At 35.4% G+C, this 23,254-nt stretch overlaps 1 protein-coding gene across 1 annotated transcript in view; it reads left to right on the plus strand.

Moving 5' to 3' along the window:
• The window catches only part of DIAPH2 (diaphanous related formin 2), a gene marked incomplete at its 5' end in the record, with an annotated part of 690,195 nt that overhangs the window by 418,631 nt on the left and 248,310 nt on the right, over positions 1-23,254 (plus strand). The gene's annotated exons all lie outside the window — the stretch shown is intronic.

The raw sequence follows: 23,254 nt of genomic DNA on the forward strand, positions 1-23,254 counted from the left end.
ATTTATATTATATATACATATATTTATTTATATTACTGTGTGTATTATATAATATACATGTATGTATGTATTGCACACACAGTTTGGTATCCTAATGAAATGCTTCATACTATGAGCTGGAGAGGTAGACAGTTGATAGTATGACTCCCTATCATGCATAAGGCCCTAAGTCACTCCCTACCTAGCACAGCATAAAGTAACATTCATGAGTTGAAAGTAGGAGGATGAAAAGCTCAGTTAACCTCAGCTACGTAGTAAGTTCTACATTCCCCTGAGCTAGTTGAGATCCTGTCTGAGTTAAAACAAGAAAATGACTGCTCTGAGGTATGGTTAAGAAGGGTTTGTTTGTTTGTTTGTTTGTTTAATATATGAGGGAAAGAACAGCAACAGGCATCTCAAAGAGTCCAGACAGAACTGAGCCAGTAGACTAGACCAGGCCATGAGAGGAAAGAAACATGGGGAGAGCAAAGAGGAAGAGAGAGGAAAGGACAGGCCAAGAGAGCTTGTAGAAGGTGATATAGGAAAGAGAAGCTGAGGGAAAGGAAGCAAAGCTTAGATGCTAAAGAGTTTTAGGGTGGGATGGGGTGAACAGTTCTGAGGAGCCAGAACCCTGTAACAGGTATTAGGAGAAACTACTGGCCAGTTTGTACTTTGCAATGTTAAATAGACAACTCAGCCATGTAGTTTTCTGGGTTTCTCTGAGACACAGCACTGACCTTATAAATAAATACAAATAACAAATAAATATAAAAGAAATGCTTGACACTACATGTGTTTAAAGTTTGACAATATTTTGAAGATTTGGAAATGTTTGTATATGCAAAATAATATATCCTGGTAACATGGGACCCAAGTCTAAATGAGAAGTTCAATTTGGTTTCTGATGTGCCTGAGGTAAAGTCACACAACATTTTTAGTATTCCTGCAATTGGATTGTGGTATATAGCATAAATTTTCCGTTTTGTGGCATTATGTCAGTGTTCAAAATGATTCTGACTCTGGAGCACTTCTTTTTTTTCATTTTTTATTTATATATATTTTTTTACAGATGAAAGTATTTTTTATATTACCAATAAACAGACCCAGTACTAGAGGTCTATATACTGCCATGAAAATATATGATTGTGAAAATGTCTTAATTACAATTTTGAAGAATTCTGGAGCACTTCTTATTTCAGATTTTTAGATTAGGAATGTTTACTGCCTCTCCCCCTTCCTTCTTCCCTCCCACCCCCACCCCGCCCCGCCCTTGGCCTCTGCTTCCCAGTTCTGTCAGCCTTAGACCTTCTCCAAGGCAAATTCTATTGGTTGAGCTGGGTACTATTATTTGTCACTTTTTATTTAAACTCATCTAAATATGAGAAGACTAGAAAGAATGATCCATGCGGTTAAATTGTATAAGTGATAAAATGTAGTTAGTGAGGATTTCGTTTCAAATTTTTGTTTTCAGATCCAGTTCCTAATGTTACACAGTGCTTGAGTTCAGAGAGGTTTATAAATCTAAGATGAATTTTACGTGTGTTGCCTGTGAAACTTTTATTACCTTCTTATAATGTCTCTCAAATGGAAAAAAAATGTTCTTTTTGAAAGGATTGTAAACTAATTTAAAAATTAGCTGTTCACTTCCATCATCTACTTCAGAAAGCCTTTTCCCAATCATAGCAATCAAAATTAATTTCCTTGTCCTTTGTGTCCTCATAATATTTTCATACATTGATGATCATACTTGCTCATCTGTCTATATTGTTAATGTGCATTCCTGTTTTGAACACCAGCTCATAAACACCTTTAAGCTATGGATTCTTTTCATCTTTAAGTATTGGGCAAGAAGTGTGGCATGATGTTTTAGAACATTAAGTACTGGGCTGGAGAGATGGCTCAGCAGTTAAGAGCACTGACTGCTCTCCCAAAGGTCCTGAGTCCAAATCCCAGCAACCACATGGTGCCTCACAACCATCTCTGATGAGATCTGATGGCCTTTTCTGGTATGTCTGGAGACAACTACAGTGTACTCATATACATGAAATAAATAAATAAATCATTTTTTAAAAAGTTAAGTACTTAGTGATTATTAGAGCTTGCTGTATAATTATATGAAACTTAACACTCTAGCAAGACAATAGAGAACATTATGTTTTTATTCTTTGCTGTCCTTTGTTTTTCCAAAGGAAGGACCCTAATACCTACCTAATGTTTATCTTTTACTATGTTATGATTTTTAAGTGCCTGCATTAAAAATTAAGCTTCTACACTTCTGTAGAAATCGCCTAGTTCTAAGGAACTCTGAATGGAGACTATGCTTTGGGGAGTCTGTGTTCACAAAACATCTCTGTTTGATGAGATGAGCCATGCTCATTTGAAATTCAGTCTAAAATTACACTGAGCATGAACTTCATTTTTCAAAGATTGTCCAGGGAATTTGATAGACATTTGAAGCGTGCTGGTGATGGTGAGAAGATAATATATGGCTGGTTAAAGGGTGCATAAACCCTTTCAAGCCACAGGAGACTTGTCTGGGAAATTATCTTTTACAGAACATGAAACAAGACTTAATTTGTCTGAAAGAGTTAATGTTCCTTCATCCTGAGAAATTTACATTTTTGTCACCAGAAGCTACATTTTAAGAGATTAAAAACCTGTCTATGGGATTCATTCATATTAAGTAGAAATAATAGAAAAAAACTTGAAAAATACACTGTCCAACTTGGTTATTTCATGTGTAGTTTCCTTATACTAGAATACATATATAGCTATTCATAGACACTGAGGTGAACCATTTTTTTAATTTACATGATCATAAATTGGGAATATATATGGTTCCAGGAATTTGTTTATGTTAATTTAAATGTGACTGAAATATTATCAATTATTTCTGGCATTTGTATTTTTAAAAAGCACATTGTTTTAGGAAATGATAGTAACATCAGTATATCTCTTTAAATATACCCTTTTAGAAAACTCTCAAGTATATACTATTTTAATAACATAGAAAGGCAAATTGTGTGGCATGGAAGTTAAAATTGGTAGCAAAAAATGATGCAGGTGTTTCAATTACTTTTTGTGTGACAAAATATATGAGAACCACAAATTAAAGACAGAAGGGTTCATTTTGACTTATAGGTTTTAGGTTGTATTTCATCATGGCTGGAAATGTCAAGGCGGGTGTTCAAATCAAACCTCTACACAAAATGCAGAGGAGATGGATAATTATGCACAGTACTCTGGCCCATGTGACAGTGACACCCACACCTGTGGTTGTTTTTTCCAACATCCATTAACCCGATCTTGAAACTCTCTAACTGCGATGCCTAGAAGTTTACCTGCTAGTTGTCTCTAAATCCTGTTACGTTTATAGTCAATATTAGCCATCAAAATAAGATAATTACTTTAATTGCTAAGTGATTTTAGAGCCGTGTAAAATTACAATAGAAGTTTTACATATTCTGTACCATGTTTTTGCTTGATTATGCAGCATTCCAGCTATGAGCATAGTTGAGAATTAATATTGCAACTTCTTTATTTTGTGGGAAATCAACAGAGAGGCTAAAATGAGCAGCTCTGTATGAAAATGCATTCCAAAACCAAATGAAAATGAATATTATCTTTTGTTGTGAATTAACTATCTCCTTTGTCACACATAATTAAGATTTGGTGTACTAACAATTCTCTAGGTTCAGAAATATGTTTCTTCTCATGTTTCCACTAGTCAAACAGCATATATTTATTAAGTAGCTACAGGAGTTCTTTTGCAATATGCTAGATACTATAGAAGTGGAGCCGACAAAGCAAATACAAAAGCATTCCTCAGATTCCGAAGACTGTGATGGAGCTTAACACCCAGGTAAGAGCAAATAAGACTGAGTAAATGCTGTTTAATTGTATGGCATTGTTGTAAGTGATTAAGTAAAACACATACACCGTTTCAACAATTTCATTGAGGAAATAAAATTCAAAGCTTATTGGCATATCATCTACCTAAAATTATGTTTAGTATGTTTACTTTTGTGTGATCACCTCCTGGAATCTCAGACCAGGCCCATAGTAGGACACATTGTATTTCTGATGAAGGAACCAATCAATACATGATTTTTTTTTTCTCTACTGACAAATCAAGGTCATAGTTTAAAATATTTTTCTATGTTTACTCCTACAGATCATCCAAAGAATGATTGAAATTTACTTTTCAAATAATTTAATATTTATTACTGGTAGAATAAACCAAAGTTTGTCACAACTGCCAATTTAATAATTGACTGTTAAAATGATTTGAGAGTATGAGATTATGGCCTAATGGTGGAACTTGCCTGATGTATGTAAATCTGTGGGTTTAATCATCACTATTTGTGAGGTGCATTCTTTTTTAATTATTTTATTGGATATTCTTTGTGCTTAGATTCCTTAATTATATTCAAGAACTCAAAATTTATGATATAGAATGAACAATTAACTTAGAGGTATAGCTATAACTTTGTTTCATTTTGTAATTTTCATTTTATAGGATTTAGTAGTTTAAACTCTGAGTGTGTTAAAAATGATAAATTGGCTAAACATGAAAATACTGTATCATGAGGCATATATTAGGTCATCTAACAATGTTCATAAACATTCATAGGTTAGCACATAATCGACACATAGATTTTGCCTTCTTCTCTGTTTCATTTCCCTTTTGTACACATGTGCTTAGTTATTCTTATAATGCCTGAATATATCTCATGGAGAAAGCATTGGAAACATAAGTTAAACATAAATATAACATGTACACATCTTATCAGCATCCTATATTAAAAAGAAAAATCAACAATATACAGGATAAAGCTATGATAAATGCAAATAGATTATGTGCAATTCATTCTGTTTATTTCTGAAACCTAGTGGATCCACAGAAGTTTTTTAATCTACATAGTATATGTAAAACATGATTTTCCTAATGGGTCTGATGAGGAAAGATCCTTTTTTGAGTGATAACTTGGAAAGGTATAGTCTAAACATGATCAAAAACTTTGTCAATAAAAAAAATAAGTTAGCCATTTGGTTGTGAGGAGTGGTAACTTTTATTAGCAAAGTGTGTAGCATCTAAGTTCTAAACAATCCATCTGCTGGTCAGTGTTTCCACCTACTAACTTGTGGTGCCTCTGAGTCAATTTCCCTATAGTTTTTAGAGTAATGCAGCTATGAAAATCTGTACTTATACAACACAGCTTCATAGCTGATTCCATCAAGTCTACTCTGATATGTTCTGTAATTAAAGCCACGATATGAACTGTGCTTTAGAAGCCAGAACAAATGCCATGCTTTCTTCAGCTCTCATACCAAAGTCACCACAGAATACATCTGTGTTCCTTAAAATTTACATAAGGATTTTTCCATTCTAGACAGAAATCAATTCTACATCATCCGACATGCAATAGTGAAGAGCAACTACTATAACCCTAACTTGGGAGTCAGTAACTGGTTGAAAAAATAAACATTAGAGAAATAAATGTGCAAATGTGGCACCTAATGTAAAATAAATTCATAAAGTCACTTCCATCAACCAGGATTCTCCTCAAATGGCAAATGTTTGAGCTGACAAGTGAAATACAGATAATTAACTCACCCTAACAGAGTGATACAACCCTGTCATATAAATGACTAGGGAGACAGAGTCAATTGGAATCGATATGCCTGCCTGGAGTCTAGCATATTAGTACAGTGATAGTTTAACATTTCTGATGTCCTTGGTTTCATGTCCAGCACCTAGGTCGGGATGGGGGGATCTTCACTGAACAGGTAAAGATTAATTGTTTGCAGATACATAAATGTTCGGCAGTTTGGTTAGTCAGAAGTTAGAAGTTAAGTTCCATTTCCAATATGTATAGTTTCGTGTCTATGGTTGCTAGATTTATATTTCTATTGAATTTTAAAGTTGGAGTTAGAAATCTCCCAATTTGAGTTAAATACTGAGAGTATTCATAATGTGTTTATAAAGAAAGATAAAAGGAGGATATGTTCTATGGAGGTATGGGAGAAGGGGGTGCCTTAACAGACCCATACTGAGGGCCTTCTCCATGAGAGACAAGCCACATGATGATATAGTATAGAATAGAGTTTATTCAGAGCATGGGGAAAATTTATTCAGAACATGCAGAAGGGAGTTAAGAAGGTAGTAGAGGCAGAGAAATGGTGAGAGGGGAGGGAGAGAGAGAGAGAGAGAGAGAGAGAGAGAGAGAGAGAGAGAGAGAGAGAGAAGAGAGGGGGACAGGAAGGCAAGAGCAAGAGAGGAGCAAGAGAACAAGAGGGGGAGAAGGGGGCAAGCATCCCCTTTGAAAGTGTCAGGCATACCTGGCTATTACCAGGTAACTGTGGGGCTGAGCATAGACAGAATGCTAACAGTTGATATTTGAGAAACTCTTTTAACCCCCCCCCCCCCCCCAACACACACACCAAAGTTGCTTTTAATATTAGCTAGGGATTGAGTGTGGGCATTTTTCTTAAGGGATGTCAGATTCACTAAAAAGCCTGAAGCTCTGCTAAACCTGTGGGAGCTGGAATTCTTCAGCTAAAGAGGTTGGAATAGATTTAGGTATTTATACAAACCGAACCCTGAAACCACATGAGATTTGCTGAGTACTAGTTTACATTGAGCTTAACTACAATGGCTTCCTCTTTCAACATTTACTTTTTGTATTTAAACAGCTTAATCGAGGGCTATAAAAACACTGGATCAGTCTTTCCAAATAAAAATGAAATGCAGCTGCCATGGGTTAGTCTTACTGTAGAAACCAATCCTGCAACCTGTGGGCAGTTTAGGTGTTAAAATGATGGCTTTTTTAAATACTAAAAGATTTGGATTGGGATTACAGGGTCATAGCTTTGAGTTATGAATTTATAAAAGTGTGACTATTTTTTTGCTTACTGCTAAAAGTGGGTTTGAAATACCAAAACAGTTATGTGATTTATATTATAAACACTTTTTAAAAAAAAGATTTGTTTTAATTAGGATATTAATGTCAATGTGTGGGTATGTATACATGCATGCAGTTCAAGGAAAGGAATATGACTATAGCTGTAGAGTATGGGGGTGTTTCTGTATATAAGAGCCATTGTGTAAATTAGTGGTAATGTAATTTCAGTAGGTTCCACCACAGCACACGTGCGTGCATGCACACACACACACACACACACACACACACACACACACACACACACACACAAGAATATTTGGATAATTCTCAATGACTTTTGTTCACTTTCAACCAGTATTATTTGGTTACTTACGAACCAGACATTATGAACCAGGCTTGAAATCTTATGTGGAATATAGTAAGCATTTGTCCTAAGGTGTTTATTATGCAAATGCTATGTATTTTTTATTATTAAATTGTTTTGGCAGGTTTTCCTACACATACTTTATTGAATGTTACTCATAATCACTTCTCATTTCCCTGTATCTCTTTTCTAATACTTTCCATTTGACCCATTATCCTCAAGATGAACAAATCTCTCCACAACTTAGAAAGAACAAATACTGGCTGTTTTCTTCTTTTCTCTTCTAGATTATGTTCTCTGGCTAGGATCTGTTGCCAGCATTTGTTTTGATAATGGATTTTGAAAGTGTGAGTTTCATTCACTCTCAGTTTGGACAGTATTATCTTTATGTGCAGTTCCTGAGAATTAGTGAAATGACTGTCATCATCCTTGTTGGAAGATTGCCAGGACATCTGGCAAGATTTCTAATATATAAAGCAGGCTGTGCTGTCTCCATCTGAACAAATGATTCTTGGATGCTAGATATCCTGTAACATCTACACTTACGTAATTCTCAGCCATGATCAATTTTTTTAAGTAGAGTAAGAGGCAAAGAAAATTTACAAAGAAAGACAGAGCTCACCCTTTATCTTGATAAAGCATCTCACATTTTGGTGAAGTATAAAAATATGATTATAAATACAGTCTTTTATGTTTTCCTGTTGGTAGGCATTTTCTTTCACCAGCATAAGCTTTTAATTGCCAAATCAATTTTGGCTTTACCTTTAAAGAAAAATTACTGCACTTTACTGCATCTGTCAAAGGTGACAGGCTAATTCTTTGAGCCAAAACAGTACACATGAAATGTGATTTCTGTTGGTTTCCTGAAATATAGCACAGCTTATTTCTTGACACATCCTTTACTGTAGTTAAGATTCCATTGCAGAGAACAGACTGCTTACTCTGAGGTTTCAAAGTAGAGCTAATTTACAAGAATAAGCTTTCCAATCTTTGCTATCAATCCAAGAATTTATGTGTTTCATCAGAAACATGCACATATAAAAGGAATTGATTCTCTTACACAGGATGCTGCCACTTGGACAGAACACAGAATTGATTTGTATTATAAATTAACTCACCAATTATCGATGGTTCCATCTGACTTGTACATATTAAGAATGCTGCTTCCCAGTTATCAATAATAAGAATACTGTGTATGAGATGTAATGGGGTGCGTCAGCTGAATCCGAGTTAAATATTGCAGTAAATGTTGCTCAGCTTTGCCATCTGTCACACACACTTTCTGCATAATATTTTAATTCATTAAACCTGTCTCTTTTCTTTAAAAAAAAAAAACATAACTTACTCTGTCTCCAGAGAAAGACCTGTAAAAACAAGTCTCTGGCCACCAACCTTTAGAGTATGCTTATTTTATTATAGCATTTTGGGACTTTGTGTCCTCATTAAGATGAACAGTAACATCCTTCGAAATAAGGACATGCCTGTCTCCGAGTGTCACTGCTAAGAAGTCCCATTCACTTCTCAAACTAGAAATAAATTTGGCCCTGGAATAACATTTCTGGAACTTCTTTTTCTTAGAAGTAATGATTGAATAAAATAAGGACTTAGTTTTATGGAATGGAATAGAAAGCTCACAGTGTGTCAATTCCTGCTTAGAGAGGAAGATAGTCCCTGGTGTATATACTGGGTACTTCACATCCATAACATATAACTTAGAACATCAAACCCTTTTACTTAACTTGTATAAGATAATGCCCATGGGTCTTAGAAGACTTAAGTGCAAGCACAATACCTGAAGTTGATCTCGATGCAGTTTCATTGCTTGGGAAGATTTACTTCACCCCCCCACCCACCTCCTTCCCTGGCTAGATGCTGCCCAATAAGAGAATAAGCTCTGCTCCCTTGTGGCTTGTAAGTCTAGAAAGCTACTAAATGAAAGAACTTAGGTGTCGTTTAGAGCCATTTGCAAAATAAACTATTGTGTCCTGGAAAAGTTAAGCACTGTTGGGTCTGGCAATTTTCCATAATTGAAGAGTTACAGCAGAAGATATGCAAGTTCTGATTTCTGGCCAATTTGCGTTTTTACAGTGTTGTTCTTGGCAGCTCCCTATGTTGAGAGTAGTCCACTCTTCTCTTTCACCCCTTGTTATTAATTTGTAAAATGAAACAAATTACTGACCCTTGAATTGTGCTATTACACATGCTTGAGTAATTTCATTTACAAAGGATTTCATTTATTTTATTTATTATTTACGCTCTACATACTTCCAAAACAATGTGCTCTGGCTTAGTTTTAACCGACTCTAATTCACATCAAATGTGCATTTTACCAAGCACCGTTCATAGTCACACATTTTTCCCATTTGCTGTGCTATGGTACTGTGATGATTATTATGCCATTTATCAGCCACCTGAAAAGGACTGAAGTAGAAACACATCAAGTAATGGTTTCAGCACTGTTATGGTCCATTGGGAAAGAACATACAGTTTACAGTTATATATCTGGTTCTCTCAATTATGTGATCTTGGGACAGTTGTATGCCATTTCTTTCTCAGGTTTACTCAGATTTAAATGTAGGGATTAGAGCCAGGTATTGTGGCTCATGCCTATAACTTTTGCACCCAGGATTCCCAGCCAAGGAACAATCACTTTGAGTTTCAACTAGCCTGACTTCAATACTTTCAGGCATGGTGGGTCCTGAAGTGAGACTGTTTCAAAAATTAAATTCCATAAAAATGTAGATGTTTATGCTTATTTTCTGTCATTTTCCAGGGTAAAAATAAATACTTATAAAATGTCATGAAATGCTATCTTTTCCCCTATTGTTAGTTCAACAACTACAAATTGTCAAGCAACACTTATGTTTTTTAGCCATATCAGAAAAACAAAATGACCAGCAGTAATGACAAAATAAATTGCCTAATTTGTGGAATTCAGTGTTACTACGAGGGAGAATCATGTATACAATGATTGTGTTAAAACTTCTGATGGGGTAACTAGTTCAAGTGAAAAACACATCGGGAAGAGGAAGTATTAAACTGATTCTGAAGTTGGAGAATAGGTGTTAAACAAAATAACGCAATCTTGTGTGGGATTCCTTCAATAACACAAACTTATATAGTCAGCATATATATAATATATGCTAGGCTTCTTTTTAAGCATTTTCCAAGAGTAATCCCTTTAATTCTATTCCTTCTACAGTAAGCATGATAATTACGTTTCTTTTACATAAGTGAAAGCTGTCATTCAAAAGAGCTTAGCTACCCGCAATTGTTCAACTTATTAGCAAAGCTGGGATTTGACCTAGGGAAGTCTAGAATTTATACCTTGACCAAAATGATTCGCCTCCACCCATTGACTAAGATGTTCATTCCTTTGTTTGAATCTTCTGCTAGAATCGCTTCTCTGGCATCCTCACATGTAGTTGTTATGATTTTAGAATACTGGGTGAACTGAAAAATGCCCTCATTAGTTGTGTCTTGAACTACCGTGTACATTTACTGGCATTCTACATGATAACTATAAGAGTATTGTTGCGTGCTATTATAAAAATCTCCTATAAAATTTGTGATAAAATTTGGCATTGTCTTTCCATTGGTTTATGTAACCTGATAAAAAAGAAAATGGCATTTAAGAATAATTGTAAGGTAGGGCTAGAGAGATGGCTAAGAGGTTAGGAGTACTGGTTGTTATTGCAGTGGGTCTGTGCTGGTTTAATTCCCAGAATCCACATGCTGGCTCACAACTCTGTAACTGCACTTTCCAGAATATCTGAAAATATGATATCTTTTTTCCTGGCCTCCATGGGAATTCAACATAAATGCAGGCAAAATGTTCATACAAAGAAAAGATCAAAAGGGGTAATTAGAAAATTTCATTATTTCATCTTATTGTGAAATGTAGCAGGTTCTATAATTTGGAGAGAATGTGAATTGCACTAGATTCATATATATATAATCATGCATGTCTTCTGATTTTTTATTGGTACCTAATATATTCCTTATCTGTAAGATACAAATTAAAGGGTAGGGTCTGTTGCCTATACTTAATATAAGTCATGTTTTTAATAAGCACCAGGTTAATAGATGTACCACAGGATTACAAATCTATGTGCAGAAGCTGTCAACAAACCTTGTATTTCTCCAACTGTAAAGCACCAGTTCTTTTGCAGCCTAAATCTTTGACTGAATGAATGATTGAGCGAGTTGATATGTGATGGAAAGATAGGAATATAATATCCATTAATGGTGGGTTTCAGGTCATTATTCATGTGGTATCTGCATAAGCTCTGTTCAGTAAGAAAGAGTTCTACTATATGTTTGAATTTCTTTAAAGTTCTATATGCCAAGTTAAAAAAAGAGAACTAGCAATTTTTCTGGAAATATCTGAATGAAGTATTTGAAAGACAGCAAAGTAATTTATCAATGAGAAATAAGCCTTTATAGTACTGATCAGCCCCAGGTCTGTTTGAAAAGACTTGCTGTAATCATCTGAGAAGTTGTCTGCGATCACAAGAGCCCAGTAGAGGAATTTTCTAGGTTACCACCATGGGGTGCTCCTATGGTGCCAGTTATTCTGACTGATGTCATTATACCTGTTGAGAATGCAGTAAAACTTCTGAATCTGTACCCTGACCATTCATTTCCCTTTTGTAGAAAGTATCACACAACCACACGGTCAAGTTTAGGTCATATTTTAACTCTGATGCAATACTATTTCCTAGAATTTGCTGTGTGTGAGATTTTTATGTTTGTGTATGTATGTGCATGTGTATGTACCATACTTTTTATCTGAAAATATATATCTATTTTATTATGTATATAAATAGTAAAATAACCTGCTCACGTTTAAAAACTTCCAGTGTCTTTGTAATAGATAATTTTCATGTCTGCTGTCTTATTTTACAAATTTATATGTAACATCATACATATATTAACTTTACTGAAATTAGCTTTGATAAAAACCTTTTGTAGAATAAAGTTTAAGTTGTTTGAAAAATGTGTATTGATATTGATATTGTTTGTATTAGGCATGAACCTAGGTGAAGTGACTTTAGAATGCAAGACATAATGGAAGGGGGGAGGTTTTTTCATTGTGTTAGGGAATTTTATAGTAGTAGGCATATAATTAATTAACATTTCATTAATGATCTGTAAGGAGTATCAGTAAACAACACTTTAATTAAGTTCATGGGTAATAAATTAATGGGTTTAGAAAATGCCAATGAAGACAGGAAAATAATTCAAAGAGACCAGAAATATTACAAGATAGGACTGTAACATGAACTGACTCCATGTAACTCCCACTAAGATATTGTCTTTGCATCTTTAGACTTATAGAAGAATAAGTAAGCATGGAAAACAAGGAAATAGCTATCTTGTCAATCATCAAATAGTTCCATGATAAAATAGCTTTGTCTATGAAATGGGATTCTGAATAAATTTTTACATAAGTATTTCAGCTTAGAAAGAAAATGACTAATTGTGTCATCTAAATAACCCCTTTGAAAGAAAGTAACTTATGCTAAATACAAACTACTAGCCAGTCCTATCAAATGCATTCTCTAATTTCCTATACTCAGACATAATTACAAAAATACCCATGGTCTCCTGTCCGTTTAATGGTAAAAGTAGATTTGAACCCTATAGATACTCCTATAGAATGTCTAATGAAATTATGATATATGGTTTGTATCTGCATATGTTAAATTGGTCTAGAGAATTTCCTATCAGCTAATCCACAGCTCGCAGGGACTCAAACACCAACAAATGAGTTCTTATGGAGAGACCCATGGCTCCAGTTGCATATGCAGCAGAGGACAGCATTCTCTGACATCAATGGGAGGAGAGGCCTTTGGTTTTGTGAAAGCTTGTTTTCCCAGTGCAGGGGAAGGCCAATGTGCAAAAGTGGGAGAGGGTGGTTGGGAGAGGGAGTACTTTCATGAAGGCACTGGGCTGGAGAAGGGGGATGGGATTGTGGGAAGGGGATAACATCTGAAATGTAAATGCAGAGAATATCCAATTAAAAAATTTAAAAATTGGTCTAATACACTAGCCAACAGGGAAATTTTACATACAAGATGATTATATAAAGCCCTTTTCCTAAGTACGCTGTTTTGGAACTAGCATGATATTTTTGTTTCATTCTGAAACAGTACTTGGTTTTACATGTTATTCTATTTTAGTGAATACTTAATCTTTAGAAAATGTTACCACCTATACCAAACAAATCCACATATGTACTTTTGGTCGTGACATTTATGGCCAGCTAGAACTACTTTATTTATCATCAGTTTTCTCTTATACTTAAACCATACGGAATATTTACACTTGAATAGTGAATATAACTATAGATGTGGAGGGTATGTGTCAGTAGAGTCAACTTGCATTTTTTTTCATCTAAACTATGTAAAGTACACTAAGTAGATGTGATATGTATATCTTTAAGTTCATTAGTTCTTCAAACACAGCTTAAAAAACTAAGACTGGACAGTCACAGCTTGAAACTACAAAAGGGAAACTACAGGTTAACCTATAGTTAGTAGATCAGTAGAGTTATTTCAGTGTCTAAATACCATTTTTTTCTTTTTATTCATGTTTTCAGTACTAGTTTTAAACAACTTTATTTTACCTTTACTTTTTCTGTGATTACTTGATAGTCCTAAAAGCATATATACTAGGCAACTTGATGACAAAGGCAACCCTCACCCTGCTAATCACTAGAGTGAAGCCCTTGCACAACTAAGCTGCATATGTATTGATTAGTCATAAAATTCTAGCCATGGGTAGTTTTTTTAGTGTAAAGTGATGAAATATCCAACATGACACTTAGGGCAGAAAAGCAATTTAGATTTCTGAGCTATCTCCCTTAGCATTCTTAGCACTCCTTTCCTAAGAGGAGTCTCAAAATCTTTTTTTCTTCTTTTTTCTTGAATATTTTTTGTACTTACATTTCAAATGTTATCAGTTCCCCCCAAATGCCATCCCCCCTTTACCTCCCTTGCTTTGATGGAGGTGCTTCCTCTCCCAACCACCCTCTCCGGCTTCAGTGCTGTGGCATTCCCCTACACTGGGAAAATTTGCCTTCACTGGACCAAGGGCCTGTTCTTCCATTGATGCCAGACAATGCTATCCTCTGCTACATATGCAATTGGAGCCATAAAACAGCATTTTGGGCACACAGAGTTTGCTTGTTGCTATATGTCATTATACAAGATGAAAAACATTGGTTATCACCTCCATAGGCCATTGCTTAACTCTCCCTACAAATGAGGAATGTCATTGATCATAATTCAGTATATTAAGTAGATTCGATTTGAATGGGTTAATCAGAATGTAATAGCCATTATTTGAGAATATATTCCTAAAAGATGCAAGGTGTCCCTTGTATGTTCCATAAAAATTGAGCAGTCTACTTGAGCTGATGTGGAAAGTGTTAAAGGCAGAAAAACAGATTGAAATGAAATAACTAATACCAAAATTATAGTCTTTGATAGTCCAGGACTATTGCTTTGAGTTAAAGTTAGTTTTTATTATGTGTGTGGGTGTGTTATTAGTTTTTGATTTTACAGAGAGATAGGGATTCAAAGTGTGACCTCACAAAGACCTAGATGGTCAACTTTAAAAACTATTTGTCCTCCTATTTTTGATTCCTCATCAGAAAATGAAGTTGAGCTACACAGGGCTCTGATTTCTTTCAAGCTCTGTTCTCTTCCCAGGGAATCTAAATATTGTTTCCTCTTTCAATGTTATATGAAAATTGCATGAAATATTATAAAAGAAAACTTGACAAGTAAAATTAGCATCTTTTGAATGAATGAGTACATGGTGTGCCTTGCATTAGGTTGCTTTACACTTTTTGAGTAGATGAACACACTTATATAGTATTTTTAACTAAAGTCTATAGTTTGCATTACAGTTCATTCGTTACGTTGTACATTCAGTAGATTGCTGCTGTGGTCCTTTTGAATCAGTGACCTTTTATTTTGTTTACAGGTTGTTTATCAGAGTCTAATGACCAAATCCAGAGTCTCCACTACTGATTATTTTACTGTGCCCATAATTTTCCTTTTTCAGAAGGCCATATAGTTTAAATCATACAATATAGATCCTTTTCCAATTCACTTGTCCTTGGTTGCTCTCTATTCACATTGATAAAACACCAACACCCCTGCCCTCAAATCACCACTGACCAAAACTAACTTGGAGAAGAAAAGATTTATTTTACATTACAGCTCATCACTAAGAGAAGCCAAAGCAGAAGTTTGAAGCAGAAACCACAAAGGAGTGATGCTTAATGGCTTACTTCACTGCTCAGAAATGGTTCTGGCCACATTGGGCTGGGCTTTCTTACATCTGTTACAAATGAAGAAAATAATTCACCGACATGCACCCATACCATTCCAGTTGTCACCTTTCAGATAACTCTAGGTAGGTCTAATTGTCAGCTGAAACTAACTAGGAGATTTGCCAGTAACTATTTCCCCATGTCTTCCAGGGCCTATTGGCTATATTCTTTATTTCCCATAATGTGATTAATGCTATGGGCATTCAAAATTCTTTGTATTATTTTCAAATACCTTATTTGGTATGTCTTTTTGGCTAGGTCACAGACCTCAGTTATTCAAACAGTAAGAATTCATTTACTTGTTCTTTTGTAGATGTAACAAAAACTTTATCAATTAAAAACCCCCTCAGGACAGGTGTTCCAATACCAAGTATCACATGTGCTATTCAAGTAATCTACTGAGCTACATTGCTAAGGATCCCACTTTCCCTATTAGATTCACTAATTTGTTCAGGCTTGGCTACCTGCCTCATCCCTCTTAATAACTAATGCTGCAGACTTGTGTCACAGTCTCGCTGCCATCAATGTTTCAATAAACAAATCATCGCCATACCAGTGTGTTGCAATATCCTCTTCAACCCAAAATAAGCCCATTCAATGAAAACACAACTCAGTAATGAGGAACACAAGCTGCACATCTTTATTGGGCAGATTTACCACGACACTCGCTATACCCCTCCTAGGAGATCCCTTATAACTGGTCATTTTTCCAGGCCTCCTGTTCCTGTTCCTTCCTCTCCTTCCCCTCCCTTGACTCCTCCTTTTCTGTTTCCTCTCCTTTTTCCCTCCTCCTCTCCCTATCCAATCATGTATTGACTTAACATAAATCTACACCAGTGTGCCACAGGTTATATTTATACAACATCAATCCCAGGTCTTTCATGGTGTATCTAAGCTCTGAAACAGGATTCCGTGGCTTCACAGGAAAGAAAAAAAAAAACAAAGTAGAAATGAACTGGTCTAATGAAAACCATGCAGCCAATTCTTGATATTACCTGCACTAGAAGTCTAGATTCTAATATTAGTCTAGCTTTCACTGCCTATTTTTTTTCATTGTATGACTTGATTTTTAACAAAAAATTGCCTTTCTTATGTGCCATTGATTGATTATGATAGAATAATATATTTATTAAATATAATTAGATTATATTTTCTATTTCTAAGACCTTGGAGGTGAATAAGTCCATACCAAATTATAATTATATTACAGTACCTATAATTAAGGAGTGACACAAAAACATTTTCATAGCAGACCAGCTAAATCTAAATTTTTTTCTCTTTTTTCATTAATTTATTTTATAAAATATTATTATAGCTCACAAAATTTAGTACATAATAATATATGATGAATACATTTTTTTTACTAAGATGGACTGAGGCTTCCACAATTTGGCCTTCCTTCTTTTTGAGCTTCATATGGTCTATGAGTTCTTTCTTGGGTATTCAGAGCTTTCTGGGGCTAGTATCCAATTATCAGTGACTGCATATCATGTGGGTTCTTTTGTGACTGGGTTACCTCACCCAGGATGATATTCTCTAGTTCCATCCATTTGCCTAGGAATTTCATAAAGTCATTGTTTTTAATGGCTGAGTAGTACTCCATTATGTAAATGTACCACAATTTCTGAATTCATTCCTCTGTTGAGAGACATCTGGGTTCTTTCCAGCATCTGGCTATTATAAATAAGGCTGCTATGAGCATGGTGGAGCATGTATCCTTGTTATATGTTGGTGCATCTTTAGAATATATGCCCAGAAGTAGAATAGCTGGGTCTTCAGGTAGTACTATGTCCAATTTTCTAAGGAACTTCCAGACTGATTTCCAGAGTAGTTGTACTAGCTTACAACCTAGCCAGCATCTGCAGTCACCTGGGTTTTTGATCTTAGCTATTCTGACTGGTGTGAGGTAGAATATTAGCGTTGTTTTAATTTGCATTTCCCTGATGACTAGGAATGATGAACATTTCTTTAGGTGCTTCTCAGCCATTCTATATTCCTCAATTGAGAACTTTCTGTTTAGCTCTGTACCCCATTTCTAATAGGATTGTTTGATTCTCTGGAGTCTAACTTCTTGAGTTCTTTGTATATAATGGATATTAGACCTCTATTAGATATGGAATTGGTAAAGATCCTTTCCCAGTCTGTTGGCTGCAGTTTTGTTTTCTTGACAGTGTCCTTAGCCTTACAGAAGCTTTGCAATTTCATGAGGTTCCATGTGTTTATTCTTGATCTTAGAGCATAGGCCATTGGTGTTCTGTTCAGAAAAATTTTCCCTGTGTCTATGTATGCTAGCAAGGATGCAGAGAAAGAGGAACACTCCTCCACTGTTGGTGGGGCTGTAAACTGGTACAACCACTCTGGAAATAAGAGAGCATGCTGATAGGAGCCTGATGTAACTGTCTCCTTGAGAGGCTCTGCCAGAGCATGACAAATACAGAGGCAGATGCTGGTAGCTAAACATAGAACTGAGAACAGGGTCCTTAATGGAGGAGTTAGAGAAAGAATTGAAGGAATTGAAGGGGTTTGCAACTCCATAAGTACAACACCAACCAACCAGAGCTCCCAGGTTTTAAAACACTATCCAAAGAGTTCACATGGAGGAACCCATGGCTCCAGCTGCATATGTTTGGTATCAGTAGAAGGAGAAGCCCTTGGTCCTACCAAGGCTTGATGTCCCAGTTTAGGGGAATGTCCGGCTGGAAAATTGGGAGGGGTGGGTGGGTGAATACCCTCATGGATTCAAGGGGAGTGGGTATGGGATAGGGACTATGGAGGGGAATCCAAGAAAGTGGATAATATTTGAAATGTAAATAAAACTTATCCAATAAAAATTTGCATATGCAATAGGGGATAGAGTGTGGATTTTACTTCTTTAATAGTTTGACAAGCAGATTGCAACAAACAAGGCATTTGGAAGCCTGGTTAAGGTCCCAGAGGCTTTATAAATATGCAGCACACTTCTCTGTATTTCCCCAGGCCCCTGAGCTGGAGAGGTGATGAATAAAATTAAAACCTCCAGATCTCTTTGTGTAGCTTTCAGGGGCCACTAATCTAAGTCGAGTAAAGACAATTTTGCAGGTGTGCATTCAGTAATACAAAAAGCAATGTGCAATACAAAAGTATGTTTTGACTTTGTGTAAGTTCTTCCTAAACTGTTTTTTTTTTTTTTTTTTTTTTTTTTTTTTTTGCTTTCTTTTTGATGATGCATCCCCTAAACCTAATTCTGAGAGTAAAACTCCTTATACCATCTTGGGTTTGTTTAATACGTAATAATGTAATGCTTTAGAGATACATGTGGGACCAAATATACAGATAAATTATTTCTTGAAAACTGATATACTTTTATTTGTAAATACTTCTTTGGAATAGCATAATCCATTCAGAAGAAGTTCTTTAAAATTTGATTTTAACAGATTAATCCTTTTATTATTACTGTGTTTATAGCCATTCATGACTAGCAGATCTCCATGGTCTCTTTGTCAAGGATTTCTTGAAATTTATGGAAATTCATTCATTTGCCTTGAAGCCTTATGATCCCTTTAGTGTATTATCTAGAAATGGTGGAATCGGTTAGGAGATGTATGAGAATGGTTAATGTAAACCGCAATTCATGTTATTGACATTTGCATCAGAGTTCATCATAGTCTGTAGGAAAAAGGTATAATACAAAGCTTCTTCCTGTAATCTATAAATCCACAAAAAGTAAGTACTGCATTAATATTAACTATGTCAAGCAATCATACACAATAGCTGAAAAAGGCAGCCCCTTTCTACTGTTAACTCTGAGAATAGAGAATGTCTCTTGATTTAATGCCCACATTTGGATGTTGCTTTTAAGAAAGCAAACAAAATGATGGGGTATGAAATTTTTATTTACTGATTAAGAACTCAGTTGTAAAGCTTAGGGAATGGGAAAACTAATTTGTCAAATTATCCCCTCAGAGTTCAACAATAAACTAAAAGTCTCTCCGGTTTTTATGTAACAGAAGACACCTGTGTTTTGTCTTAATATGCCTGTGCCTTCCGAACTGCAACTGAATCACACCCAGAAGTGCTAAAGTGTAATTCCCAGTAACCATTTTCAGCATAGTTTTAAAGAATATATCCGAATAACAGGCCAATTGAATTAAGAAAAGTGTATTCTTTTGCAGATGGCATTCTTGATTCTTTCCTGTTATTGTCCTCTTGAAAGTTGTACTTTAGGTTCTTGGGTTTTAGCCAGAGCTGTGGTATGATGTCAAGTGATGTAAGAAATAATATTCATATTATAGAAGAAGTTCTCTGAATTAACTTATGATAATTGCTTTGTCTGTGGGGTATTGGGAGGGGCGTGTGTGTGTGTGTGCATGTGCATGCATGTGTGAGTGTGTTTTCCATCTTAACAATAATATAGAACAAAAATTATGACTTGGATCACACTGAATATAGCAGATTTTATGTACTATCATGTTTTAATTACCTATCACATTTCTTAGATGTGATACTAGAATGTCATAATGTAACTGGATGTTAGATTAGGCTTCAAAATGGAAGGTATTTGTAGCTAAACTTGATAAATGATTTCCTGACCTGTATATTATTCCTTAGCCAGTTGTGCACTTTGCAAAGGTGCAGAAATGACAGAAGTGTGTACCTCACCAGCACCTATCTCTCTGCCTATCTAATTCCTGGCAAGGAAGTCTTTGTTTATATTTGAGATGCAAACCCCTTACAATTTTCAAGTAGTTAATAAGTGTCTTGTCAAAGATAAACTGTTCTCTAGAGAGGAATATCTTACAACTCTATTCCCATTTCTGTACATGTATGTTCAAATGCAAGCCTGGACCCAATTGTCCAATTTTGACATTTTCGTCTACAACATTTCTTCAGTAACTCACAAGAAAGTATGTAAATGACAACTATGACCTTTCTAATATATGGTGACTAAACTTTAGCATGATATTTTTTCCATCTTTAAACATAATCTTAGTGCAGACACTAGAATGCTAAACTCTTGCCTGCTAGACTTGGGTACTTAAAGTAGGAAATCCAGGGCTGGTGGCTCAGCAGTTAAGAGCATGTGGCTGCCAATCTGTTGACTGCCATTATGTTTTCTTGACAGTGTCCTTAGCCTTACAGAAACTTTGAAATCTCATTAAGTCCCATTTGTCAATCTTTGACCTTAGAGCATGAGCCATTGGTGTTCTGTTCAGAAAATTTTCTCCTGTGCTAATGTGTTCTAAGGTTTTCCCTACTTTCTCTTCTAATAGTTTCAGTGTACCTGGTTCAATATAGATCTGTGATCCACTTACACTTGAGCTTTGTGACAAGGAGATAAGAAAGGGTCTATTTTCCTTCATCTGCATGCTGAGTGCCAATTGAACCAACACCATTTATTGAAGAGGCTGTCCTTTTGCCACTGAATGTTTACAGCTCCTTTGTCTAAAATCAAGTGACCATATGTGTGAGGGTTCATTTCTGGATCTTCTATTCTGTTCCATTGATCAACCTGCCTATCTCTGTACCATGTGGTTTTTAACACAATTGCCTTGTAATATAGCTTTTTCTGGTATTCAAAGATCATTATGCTTAATCTATACTCACTAAGAAAACTGTTTCCATGTTACTTTCTGTCATACATGTACTTTATCCTTATGGTAACTAGTGGGATTTCAATCCATGCTATCAAACTCTAAAAGAATTAAGTACTGACAAAAATATTCATATAGTGTTATGCCAAAATGCCTTTAAAATTTGTATATGTATTCTTCTTTTATTTAAATAAAGTTGTAAGAGAGAGGAAGGAAAAAAACAAAGAGCATGTGTTGCTCTTTCAGATGACCCAGGTCTGATTTCAAGAACTTACATGACAGCTCACAAATGTCTATATGGTCTCTTCTGACATCCAATTTGAGAGCTTCTCCCACAGCCCCCTTATTATAATGACTTCCCTTGGTTTTTCCCTTTCTGCCTCTCTTATTCTTAGATTCCTAGGTAGAATAGACACAACCTGTCAGATGTTCCCTTTTGATAGGACAAAAATTTGGGCACCAGATCACATTGCCATGAAGTGGGATTTAGAGCTTAAATTTTCAGAGGATGGATAAACATTTATTTGTCGTCCAGTCAATGACAAAGTGCCAGAGCAAAGGACAGGCCTGCTTAAGTCATGCAGAGTGATTTTAAGTAGGATTAGCTGTGAAATCAGTCTTTGATCCATGTGTCAGAACTATAAGAGTGGAACATGGTTGGAATATGCATAATCTTCCTCAGTCCTGTAGTAGTGGCATATTGCTGCCATTGAACAGCAGCATACCTATAAGGAAAAGGATGAAAACAAAGAGGGAAAGGAATTGAATTTATATAAAGATGATTAATGTTTAGTTTCCCAAGAATTAAGTCTTCATTTTTATAATTGTCACTATAACCTACCATGATATTAATTATTTTCATCCTATTATTTTATAAGATATTCAATATGTACAGTACTAAAGAATATGATAAATACCTGAAAATGCTTTTTTAAATGAGCCTGAAATAGAGAGGGTGTTTTTCTCTTATATCAGATAGCTACAAACTGCACATATTCTTGGATACTTAGCTACACATTTAACATGATATTTGCTGTATGTCTACATATTTGAAGGTAGTCACACTGTTTTGATTAGAAGACAGGAGGAAAATTTCAATAGTCAGCAAGGATATAAAATCTTGCTTGCTATACTCATATAAAAAACATATATTTCTGTAACATTTTTCAATATCAGGTGTTCAAATGGTAGTTTCACACTGCTTGTCTTTCAACATGTATCGACTTTTTTAGTCTTCCTGGGAATGTTCAAAATATTCACAAATATAATAAATGTTATAGTGCCCAGAATTCCTTCTATTTAATTTGCCTTAACAGTAAAGTCTCTTTATTTCTTCATTTACATGGTCTATTTAGTAACATGCCCCAGAAGTATCCCACTGCTCATTAGTTGCCTTATTTACACCTTAACACCTTGAATGGCTACATCTCATGGAACTTAATGTTCATTAAAGTTCTTGTAACTCGACCCTAGAAACAAGTTGACATCACCTGAGGACCTTTTAAAACATACTCATGCTTAGGTCCCACTCCAGATCCATTAAGTCTGAAGGTTGGAATTCAGAGAACCATATCAGTAGTTACTAAGCTTTGCCTATTACATCCCAGAAGATTATTCAATTTGAGGAAGAAACAATGAAAACAATATTCTAATTCTTTAACAAACCCTATTTGCTAGAAAGTCATATATCCTGTACATATATGCATACTTTGTGTCTATATTTGTTAATGACATAAAATCCATATCACATTCATGGTTATCATATCTTACTAATTTGTATGTGCTTGTGTTAGTTAGGATTTCCATTGCTATGAAGAGACACTCTGACCAACCAAATCCTTACAAAGGCAAACATTTAATTGGGGTGACTTGCAGGATCAGAGGTTTACTCCATTATCATCATGGTAGGAAGGATAGCATCATACAGACAGATATGGTGCTGGAAGAGGAACTGAGCTCCGGATCTTGGTCTGAAGACAGGCAGAAGACTGGCATCCTCACTGGCTAGCAAGAAAATCACAAATCCCACCCCCACAGTAATACACTTCCTCCAATAATGCCATTCCTACTCTAAGAAGGCTAATAGTGC

Source organism: Micromys minutus, assembly GCF_963924665.1.
Source record: "Micromys minutus genome assembly, chromosome: X".
Taxonomy (NCBI): domain Eukaryota; kingdom Metazoa; phylum Chordata; class Mammalia; order Rodentia; family Muridae; genus Micromys; species Micromys minutus.